Raw genomic sequence first — 10,072 nt, 5'->3', positions numbered from 1 at the left:
GAAGTTTGACACCACAGGGATCTGATTCCTACAGGGGCCCCAGATTTAACTTCCTCTTCTCATCCCCCTGTCCTGAGCCCCTCTGGGTTCCTATCTCCATGAATGGGAAGTGCCATCATTCTCCACCCGCTTTAGCGTCCCCCCTCCCTATATGCAAATCCTCAGGCCCCATCCCAGACCTACCGAATTGGAAACTCTGGGGAGCAGGTTAGAGACTGAGCGGCGCTGCTGGAGCACAGGCCCCAGCCTCGCCACCCTCCTTCCCAACACCCTCTGTGGCTTGCCACTGCCTGCAGGATCAAGCATAGCTCCAGGCTGGCACATACAGCCCCTCTGGTCTGGCCACCAACCTGCTCTGGAGTCTCCCCTCCTAGCCTGCTCCTCTCTGCACCCAAGCACCTTGCCCTCCTTCCCAGCCACCGCCCTGTAGCCCACACTCCCCACGTGGCCGTCTTCTTGCATGTCTCCATCCCTCCTGCCTGTCCCTGGGCAGCCTGGAAACATCGATGATCCTTCACCACCCTCTGTGGCAAATCCTCCCTGACTTCTCCAGGCAGAGGCCCCAAATTAGTACCCACGGCACCCTGGGCTCCTTCTGGGACAGCTCTAGTCACCCTGTGTGGTCCTCCTTGTTTCAGTTTCATACAAGGGCTGGCGCAGGGAAGGCCTCAGTAAATGCTGAGATGAAAAGAACAAGAGAGTTTGGCTGCAGAGACAAGGGGCTGCATCTTCTAAACTGAGCCCAGCTGGTTTAGATCACCTCTGGGTCCTGCCACCACCGCCTCACTGTGGGTCTTCCTGCCCCATGGGCCTGTTTCTCCATGTGGCCGGAGGGGACAGAGGCAGCCCCTTGCGGCAGCTCAGGGGCCCCTGGGTCAAGGTCACAGTGCCCTTCACTCCAGGGCTCTCATTCTGTCCACTTGCCTCTCCCACCACCACCCCAGGAATGGTGACCCCAGCACCTGCTTGGGTCCCTCAGGTCCCACCCCAGACCTACCAAATTGGAAACTCTGGGAAGCAGGCTGGAGACTGAGCAGCACTGCCGGAGCACAGGCCCCAGCCTCACCACCCTCCTGCCTGACACCCTCTGTGGCTGTCCACTGCCTGCACCCCCAGCCCCATGGTCCACTTTATGGGGTGGAAAATGAGGCTAGGGAAACAGCTGAATCTGCAGAGGGTCCAAGTCACCCCTCACTGGGCTGGCTGGGAGGAGGGGAGCCAGCTCCCCACCAGCATCTTGTGCTCACAGGGGTCGGGTTGACCTGGTGGGGATGCTGGGAAACAGATGCACTTCTGAGCCCCTCTGCACCTCTGTCTCCTCTCCTCTCACATGGCCACAGCCAAGCACACCTCATGGGTGAGGGGCAGATGAGACACCAGATGTGAAGTGACAGCATGGCCGTCTGTCTTCTCCACCAGCACCCAAGACTGTGATCCGCTCTGTGCCAGGGTGCTGGAGACAGCAGATGCCCTCCCAGCCAAGGGGTCTGTTCTCCCCAACATTACCAGTGTTCCAGCTGCTCCTTTCCACTCTGTCGGCAGAGACGCTCAACACCCCCGATCCCCGGTGTGATCTGAGGGCTCTAGGAACCCCTCCTGCACCCAGGCTTGAGGGTCCCCTGCCTGGGACTCCACCCTCACAGCGGCTCCCACTGGAGTCAGGCTCTTGCCCAGAAGAACTGCAGGTTCCCTGAGAGACTCCTCAGAGCGCCTCCTTAGTGGACCCAGGCCCACCCTGCTCTTCCCAGCTGCCCCTGATCTGTGCACACAGCCAGGCCTGGCCCTGATCACTCCCTGTGAGGTCCCACTCTCCTCTAACCTCTCACCTGTGGTGTGGCCATCCAAATGGTCCACAGATGGGAGGGGCCAAGCCAGGAGGGTCAGGGAGATTCTTGAAGGGGCTCATCTCCTCTGGGATTTCGGTGGTCATCCGCCTGACCACATGACCTCTGTTATCCTTTCTAGTCTTGAAGATGAACTGCTGGGCTGGAGGGTTTGTGCCTAGTTTTTCCAAATCACTTGAGGTATGTATGGCTGAACTACTGGATGAATAATGCATGGATAAACATGGATGGGTGGGTGGATGAACACACTAATACATGGAAAAATTAATGCTTCCATGTATGGATGGATGGATGAGTGGGTGGATAGATGAATGGTTGGATGGACAGATGGTTGGATGGATGGATGGATGGATGGATGGATGGATGGATGGATGGATGGTTGGATGGACAGACGGACTGACGGACGGACGGATGAATGAATGGAGGAATGGGTGGATGGATGGATGAGAGGATGGATGGACGGCTGGATAGATAGCTGGATGGATGAAAGGGTGAGTGAATGGGTGCATGAATAAATGAATGGATGAATGGGGGGTGAGTAGATGGGAAGTAGATGGCAGATGGATGGATGGATGGATGAGTAGGCGAGCGGATGGATGAACGGATGGATGTTATTTAAAAGTAGCCTGAAGTCCCCCTGGAAGTTTTCGTTGATCTCCCAGCTTGGTCCGAGCCTCCACCAAGCCTCCACCATCCCTGGCCTTTTCTGTCTCAGGGGGCTGAGCACAGACTGGGGCTCCCCAAGAATAGGACAGGGGTCTGGATGATCTGTGTCCCTGATACTCAATCCAATACTTGTCCAGAAAGGCTTTCGGGGAATTTCCGGACAACGAATGTGAAATGAATGACAGTTCCAGTTAGGTAAGTGGTCCAGTCTGAAGGAGAGGGGCAGGAGGGTAAGCTCAGGAGAGGTCGGTAGAGGCCAGCTGTGATGCTGCTCCTGCTGGGGACAGGGATGGGGGTTGAGGAGGAAGGCACTGCAGTTAAAAGTGACCACTCCCAGTGCTTTTAGTGCACTTGCCTACATGTGCCAACCCCTTTACATGTACCAGTGTATTTAAGCCTCCCAGCAGATACTATCTGCATCCCTGTTTTTCAGGTGGATGAGCTGCGGCACGCCAGTGAGATGTGGTAACTCTCCTGGGGTCGCACAGTGAGGAGATGGTGGGCTGAGGCTTGCATTCAGAGGTCTGAGTATGCCATGCTGTGTTGTCTGTTCAAACACCAGCTGAGGAATCGGACTGGATCCTGAGGGCAGTGGGGAGCCATGGAGGGCTTTGGAGCAGAGGACGGAAGTTATCCAAATCTCTATAAGGCTGCTACATGAACTTCCCATCCCAGTGGAGAAAAGGCATCTTCAGAACAGCCACAAGCAGCTCCTCCAGGGAGGGAGTTGAGCCCCCGACACCTTGGTCCCAGAAAAGTGTTTGTCTTGCCCCTGCCTTTACCATACTTGGCCCCTCCCCACAGTTTACAGACTTCAGAGGATCTGCCCCTGGGGGTCTTCCAGCCCCACCAGTGCCTCCAGAGGCCCTTAAGAGCAGCAGCTGCTGCCCTGGGGCAGTTCAGCTCCAGGAACCTCTAGCACAGATGCCCTTCGCCCAGCCCAAGGCTGCTTGTTCATCCCCCCATCCCCTCACTTCCCCTCCTTCAGCCCTGGGCACCCCACTGTGGCTACCACTTTCCTCAGTCTTCAGGATAGACGGTCCTTAGTTTGAATCCGAGCAACTCCCCTTACTAGCTGTGTGGCCTTGGCCAGTGACTTCATATCTCTAAGTCCACATCTTGCTGATACATCCGCAGTAACGCAGGACCCATCGCCAAAGCGTACAGTGTGATGGGCAAATGGTGGTTCTAGAACAGCCCCTGACTCTCAGAGTCTCCTTCAGTGCCCTCCCCTCTTCCCTGTCTACCAGCTAAACCACTTGATAAATTATACTTAGAATTTAGCATCAGGGTGGCAGGCGGGGCTCTGGGGAAGGTTTCCTAAAGAGCTTGCCTGCCTTCTTCTGTCAGACAATGCAAAGTATCTGATGCATCATTATTTCCTTTATTGCTGTGGTTTCCAGGAAATTCAGAGCTAAACTTCCTCTTAATCACAGCCATTACACAGGTTACTGTGTGGTTGTTGAGCCACTTCCTATACCTTCTAGGAGTATTGTTTAAGACCGCTGTAGCATCCTTTCTTTTAAGTGACCCATAATTTTTTAAAATGATGTGGGGAATACATTATAGTTTTCAGCCCTGCCCGCCATAGGCAGCTGTCTGCTGTCTAGCCCCAACCTGGCCCGTACCTCCTCCGGGCCTGCCCTATCTCCTCTTCACCAGCCCAGCCTCCACTTTCTTGTGTCCACTCCGGCCATGCCTGTCCTCAGGCACTTGGCTATGCCCAGACTAGAGAGCCTTCCCTGCACCTGGTAGATACCAAACCCCCGTCCAGGTGTCACATCCCTGGACAATCCCTGGCTTTGTCACCCACACATTCCCTTTCTGAAGTCCCAATACCTCTCCCTTCTTCTTGCCTATCTACACGTTTCTGGGACATCTACTTTGTTCTAGGCTCTGTTCTGGGGATTCCGCAGTAAATAAATGAGATAAAAATCCTCTGCCCCCATGCAACTGACACTTTATTTGAGAAGAATGATAACAAATAAGAAACACTTGGGATTTATTTTGTCTTTTTAAATCAAGTGGTGGCCAATATTAAGGAAAAACTTAATAAAAACAGTCTTAACAGGGTAGAGAGTACTGGTCGGAAGGATTCTAGTCTATTTCAGTGGTCCAGGAAGACCTCGCAATGCCAATGGCAGCTCTTGCAAACCCCAGAGCCACGGGGGCCAGGGATGATGTCAGTGAGGGACCAGGGTCAGACTGAGGGAGCGTGGGAGCCACTGCAGGTTTGGGAGCAGGGGTGCAACCTGTTTTGTGCCAGGCTCTGGGCTGGGGGCTTGATGGCCAACTTCTCACTTGATCCTTCTGGCAAGTCTGTGATTTGGCGCTGGCTTTCAGACCCCGATTTCAGAGGCGGCAGAGGCCCAGAGAGGGAAGGAGCCTGCTGGAGGTCATGAAGCAGCTCAGCCCTTTCCCCCTCTCCCGATCTGTGGCAGGTTGGCAGCTGGCAAGGCTTATTTTCCTCAGCCTCTTCTCTCAGCGTCTGCCCATAAATCACTCTGACACACGACGAGGGGGGCACGGCCGGATTCCACATCACCTCCGTGGGTGAGCGGTTCCCAGGCCCTGTACTCTGGCGAGCCTGTGGTTCTTGGCTCTGAACGCTGGCTGCCCAGCAGCCCAGGGCCCCAAATGCCGGGCTCAGACACCAGGGGAGTCGTGTTTTCCCTGGGCCAAGACGGGGTTCAGGAGAAAGGGGAGGACCCCCCCCACCCCTGCCGCCACCCAGGCCAGAAGATCTGGCTACCAGATGAAGGGTTGGGAGAACACAAATCGGCTGCTCAAAGATCTGGGCGAGACCTGGGTCTGACCATGGGTGGGTACAGAGGGCATGCTGTGGCCAGAAGCTCCGGGGGAGGGAGGAGGCCCTCCCTTACTCTGAAGGCTCTGGTGGTGCCAGAAGCATCTGGGATTGTTTTGGAGCTGGCACTGGAGCAGAGGCAGGCACAAGACAAGGGTGCTCGCCAGAAAGGGAAGATCCCCTTCAACCCCGACTGCCTTCCACCCTACCACCCCGGCGGGTAAGGTGCCGGCACAGGCACCACCAAATGCTTTCACCGGGAAGCGGGCTGGGGGCCTTTTGGCCTCGTGACTTCGCAGGGACCCCTGGAGAAATGGCTGTTCTCTGGACAAACCTCAGGGATTTGGGGAGCGCCTGTCCTGTGTGGGGCTCTGAGCTGTGTGGGGCAGCATCACGACACCGCACCCTGGCCTCGAGGAGCCGCCGGTCTCGAGTGCAGCCCACTTCTCAGCCTGGCATTCAAGGTCTGGCCCCTCTCCTCCTCCTCTTCCTCCTCCCACTGCCACCCCCCACGCCTTGTTTTCCACACCTGCCTTGGGCATGGAAACCACTCCCTTCGCTCAGGCCGACTCCTCTTCAGAATGGATCGAATACCCTGGCCCGGGCTTGTCTGTGGGCACACACCCACACCACACTTCATTTCCAGGTCACGCCACACCGTGGGAGGCAGTGTGGGGTGGGGATTGGGGGTAGGGAGGAATCATGACTTCGGTGTCAGAGGGGCCTACTGACCATCTGGCCCTGCCACCTATATACATTCCTGGGTCTGTCTCTGTCTCGAAGCTTCTCTGAGCCAAGGCTGAGACGGGGACACTGGTTGCCACATCCTGTGCCTCCATTTAGGGAGATTATATGAGAATGCCTGTGAGGGTTCAGCACAGGACCCGGCACCACTGGTGGTCAGTGCAATGTCAGTGGGTCCAGCCTGAGTGTGCAGGCCCTGACAAGCACTCGCTGCAGAACCTCCCGCCTGCCATCCCCACCGCCAGGGCGGGACACCTGAGGAGGGGCCCTCCCTGGGCACTGGGAGGGGTCAGGGTAGCCCACACACCTCTTTTCTGTTCAAGACCAGGGTGGATGGCCACTCAGAGTCAGGGCTGCTCAGAGGAGGGGTGAGGCGGTGCCAGGATGAGGGATGCCAGGCGGTTGGCCAGGACTCAGGAAGCTGAGGCCAAGAGCTTCCTGCTCCATCAGGCCCTTCCAGCGCTCTAGCATTTGGGGATGGTGGGATGATGTCTGCCCACCCCCCACAACCCGTCTCAATCCTTTCCCTCCCAGAGCTGAGGACAATGAGACTGACCCCCAACATTCACCTGTTCCCCACGCCCTCTCCTGTCCTGACTGGGTCCCCCAGCTTTTTTCTGTAGCTTGTTTCTTCATGCCCCCTGGCCTCTCAGCAAGGGGTACAGCAGGTTGCAGCCCAGGTGCCCTCACCTGCAGAGCTGCCCTGTGGCCTCTCTGGGGCCGCAGAGGGGCTCACTGTATGGACTTGGACAAAGTGCAGTCCCTCCCTGGGCCTCATTTTCCTTTTGGCCAGTAGAAGGGTCGGCCTCACAGGGCTGTGGAGTGCATCCACGGTGACTGGATGAAGCTCTCAGCCACTACTTGCTCAGTCAGAGCTATTGGTGCACTGGGGGTGCTGGCAGGAGCTGCTGGGGGCCAGAAGAAAGGATGGGGAATGGCAGGGTGTGGGGGCAGGAGCAGAGGGGCCATGGGGGACCAGTGAGGATGTGGCTGGCAAGTGGCCAGCCTCACCACAGGCAGCAGGGCCCCCCGAATAGACCCCCTGGAGGCTGCTTGTCAAGGCCTCTTGCCTAATTACCAAATCGTTCCCAGATCCCCTCCTGCAGCCTGACCTCCTCCCGGCCTGAGCCTGGAAAGCACCAAGCCCTGCCCTGAGGTGTGGATGCTGGTTTGCAGGGCAGCAGGGTCCTGCCCAGAGCCTCTCTCACTCCCATATTCCTGGGAGGCCAAAGAGCACTCCAGCCCCACCCAGCTGCCCAGGCCCAGCAGAATCCTCCCCTGAGTCCTGTGTGGGGCAACTGCTGATTGAGGAGTCAGCCCTTAGTCGGGGACCTTGGCTGGGTCCCCCGGTTCCTGGTTTCTTTCTCTGTGGAATGGGGAGTTCAACCTTGACCTCACAGGGTCATTGACATGGCTTGGGCCCACTCTGGGGGAGCCAGTGACCCCTCTCCCTGCACCGCCAACCAGGCTCTGGGAGGTGAAGCGTGGCCTCACCCCCTCCACTCAACCTTGACATGAGGCTGTCTTTGCTCTCAGAAAATGCCCTGCATGGCTGCATCCTCCTGAGAAACTCGCTGCCTGAAGCAGACTCACTCCCTGCCTCGGTGTCTGGCACTGGCGGAGGTCAGTGCGGAGAAGGCAGGTTCGCGCCCCTACAGCCCCAGGGCTCTGAGCCTGCAGTGGAGGCTCTGCTCTGAAGGGCACTGCTCAGGGCCCACACGGGGCTGGATGCAGTGGGCCAGGGACTTCCCAGGGTCCCAGTGTGAGTTGGCAGAGCCAGCACCTTCCCCTGACCCACTGGGTGCTGCCCTCACTTCCCAATGCGCTCTCATACACGCATGTGCACGACACGCACACACATGAACCCTCAAGCCCGCGCACAAGCAGGATCCAGTGGGGTGACAGGAGCCCACATCTGCCAACCAGGTGCTCCCCAGCTGTGAATCAATGCTTGGAAGGAGCCACTGGTGTGGCGCACCCCCAACCTTGGGGAGATGAGGGCAGTCAAAGGTCACCTGAGATTCCCACAGCCCTTGACGCGACGCCCGCACTGTGAGCTGGGAACCTGTCAGCCCCTCAGCTGCCCTCTCTCATTTCCAGACAGAGAAACAGGACTCAGAGACGGGAGGGACTTCGTGGGGGCCACACATCAGCGGCAGGTGGGGTTGGACTTCCTGCTCTGCCCTTGTGGCCTGAGCTGGGAACCCCCTACTGTCCAACCCAGCACCAGATGTCAGCCTCACCCCATTCCTCCCTTGTTACCTGCCTGGAAGGAAGAGGACGCAGAGGCCCTCCGCGGTGGCCTCCAGACTGATGGGCCTGGGAGGCACACAGCTCTTGGCTCTGTAGGAGGAAAGGTGTTCCTCCAGTCACAGCAGTCCCACAAGGGCGGGCGCTGACCCAAGTGGGAAGAAGTGAGCTTCTCATCTCTGGGAGTGTCCAAGCAAGGGCTGGAGGCTCCTGCTGAGTGGGGTGGGTGGTTTCAGTGACTAGCAAGAGTCCTTCCAGGCGTAGAGTTTCCAAGATTCTGAGTGTTAGTGATCTCGAGTTTGGATTAAATGCCACTCCCTCCCCAGACTCCTTCTAGCCCTGACTTCAGGATTTTTTGAGCCTCTTGGCCAAGCCCTGCAGTGCATGAACATATAGATCACAACCTCAGTCCCTGCTCACTAACCGCAGCCAGTGGCTTTGCGTCTCCAAGCCTCAGTGGGTCCCTCTGTAAAATGGGGACCATCACAATGCCACCTGCTTCACAAGTAGTGGTGAGGATAAAGTGAGGGGCCACACATGAAAGCCATGTGTGAACTAGACCAGGAACTCATAAACTTGACTCTGGCCTGGACGGCTCTGCAGGAGGAGACAGTGGGGGCAGAGACAATGTGGCTGGGGGAGATGAAGGTACTGAGTGGACAAAAGGGCTGGGTGTGGGCAAAGGAGCCATGTGAGCTGGGGCTAGGAGCTTGAATGCCAGGCAGAGGCCTCAGGACCTGCATGAGTGGACACATGTTACCCAATGGGATGCCAGGAGGGCACATCCATCACTGCCTGGGCCCTGCCAGCCCAGGCTCCAGCTACTGGAGGTGGCCGCAGATCAAAGGGCCTTGAGGGTGGCTGGGCACAGTGTTTTATGCCTGTAATCCCAGCATTTTGGGAGGCTGAGGTGGGCAGATCACAAGGTCAGGAGTTTGAGACTAGCCTGGCCAACACGGTGAAACCCCATCTTTACTAAAAACACAAAAATTAGCTGGGCATGGTGGTGGGCACCTGTAATCCCAGCTACTGGGGAGGCTGAGGCAGGAGAATCATTTGAACCTGGGAGGCGGAGGTTGCAGTGAGCCGAGATCATGACATTGCACTCCAGCCTGGTCTCCCCATCTGTAAAATGGGTGGGCTGGACCCACTGCTCTTCAAGGGGGCCTTGCAGCCCTGGGGTGGGAGGGGAGGGTAGGGCAGGGGTTCCAGAAGGGAGGCCTTCAGCTCAGGTTTAACAAGCTGTCTGTTCAGTTGGAACTGATCAAAACCAGACTGGTGCTGAGTCGTGTCTCTGCTTCGCATGGACTGAAGCTGCCAAGAATTCATCCCTCACTGTTTCCAGTAAATAATTGGGCTCCCATGGGGATCCCAGGGCGGGCTGGATGTCTCACCTCCTCTCTTCACAGTGAACTTGACCAGGAGGGCCAGGAAGGAAGGAGACCCCGCCCCCCCGCCGCCAGGCCTCCAGCTGTGCTCCCACCACATCAGCCTGTGGCGGATGGGCATTGGCTAACGTGGCTGCCCACCTGTCACATGGTCACAGTGGTGAGGGCTGCCAGCTGGACCCCACAGGGCCCACACACCTGGGAGTCTGGCCCTGTTATCTCCTTCATTCACGCGGTCAACAAACCTTTGAAGAACTGTGATGGAGGCAGCCACCCTCCTCGGGTCCCTCGAAGCCTCTGAGGGGTCCTGGGGTGTCAGCACCTCTTCCTTTATTGTTGACCGCATCTTCCTGTTCATAAAAGAGAGGAGGCAG

The sequence above is a fragment of the Theropithecus gelada genome, chromosome 14 (assembly GCF_003255815.1).
Source record: "Theropithecus gelada isolate Dixy chromosome 14, Tgel_1.0, whole genome shotgun sequence".
Classification (NCBI taxonomy): Eukaryota; Metazoa; Chordata; class Mammalia; order Primates; family Cercopithecidae; genus Theropithecus; species Theropithecus gelada.
This window is presented reverse-complemented; position numbering follows the sequence as displayed.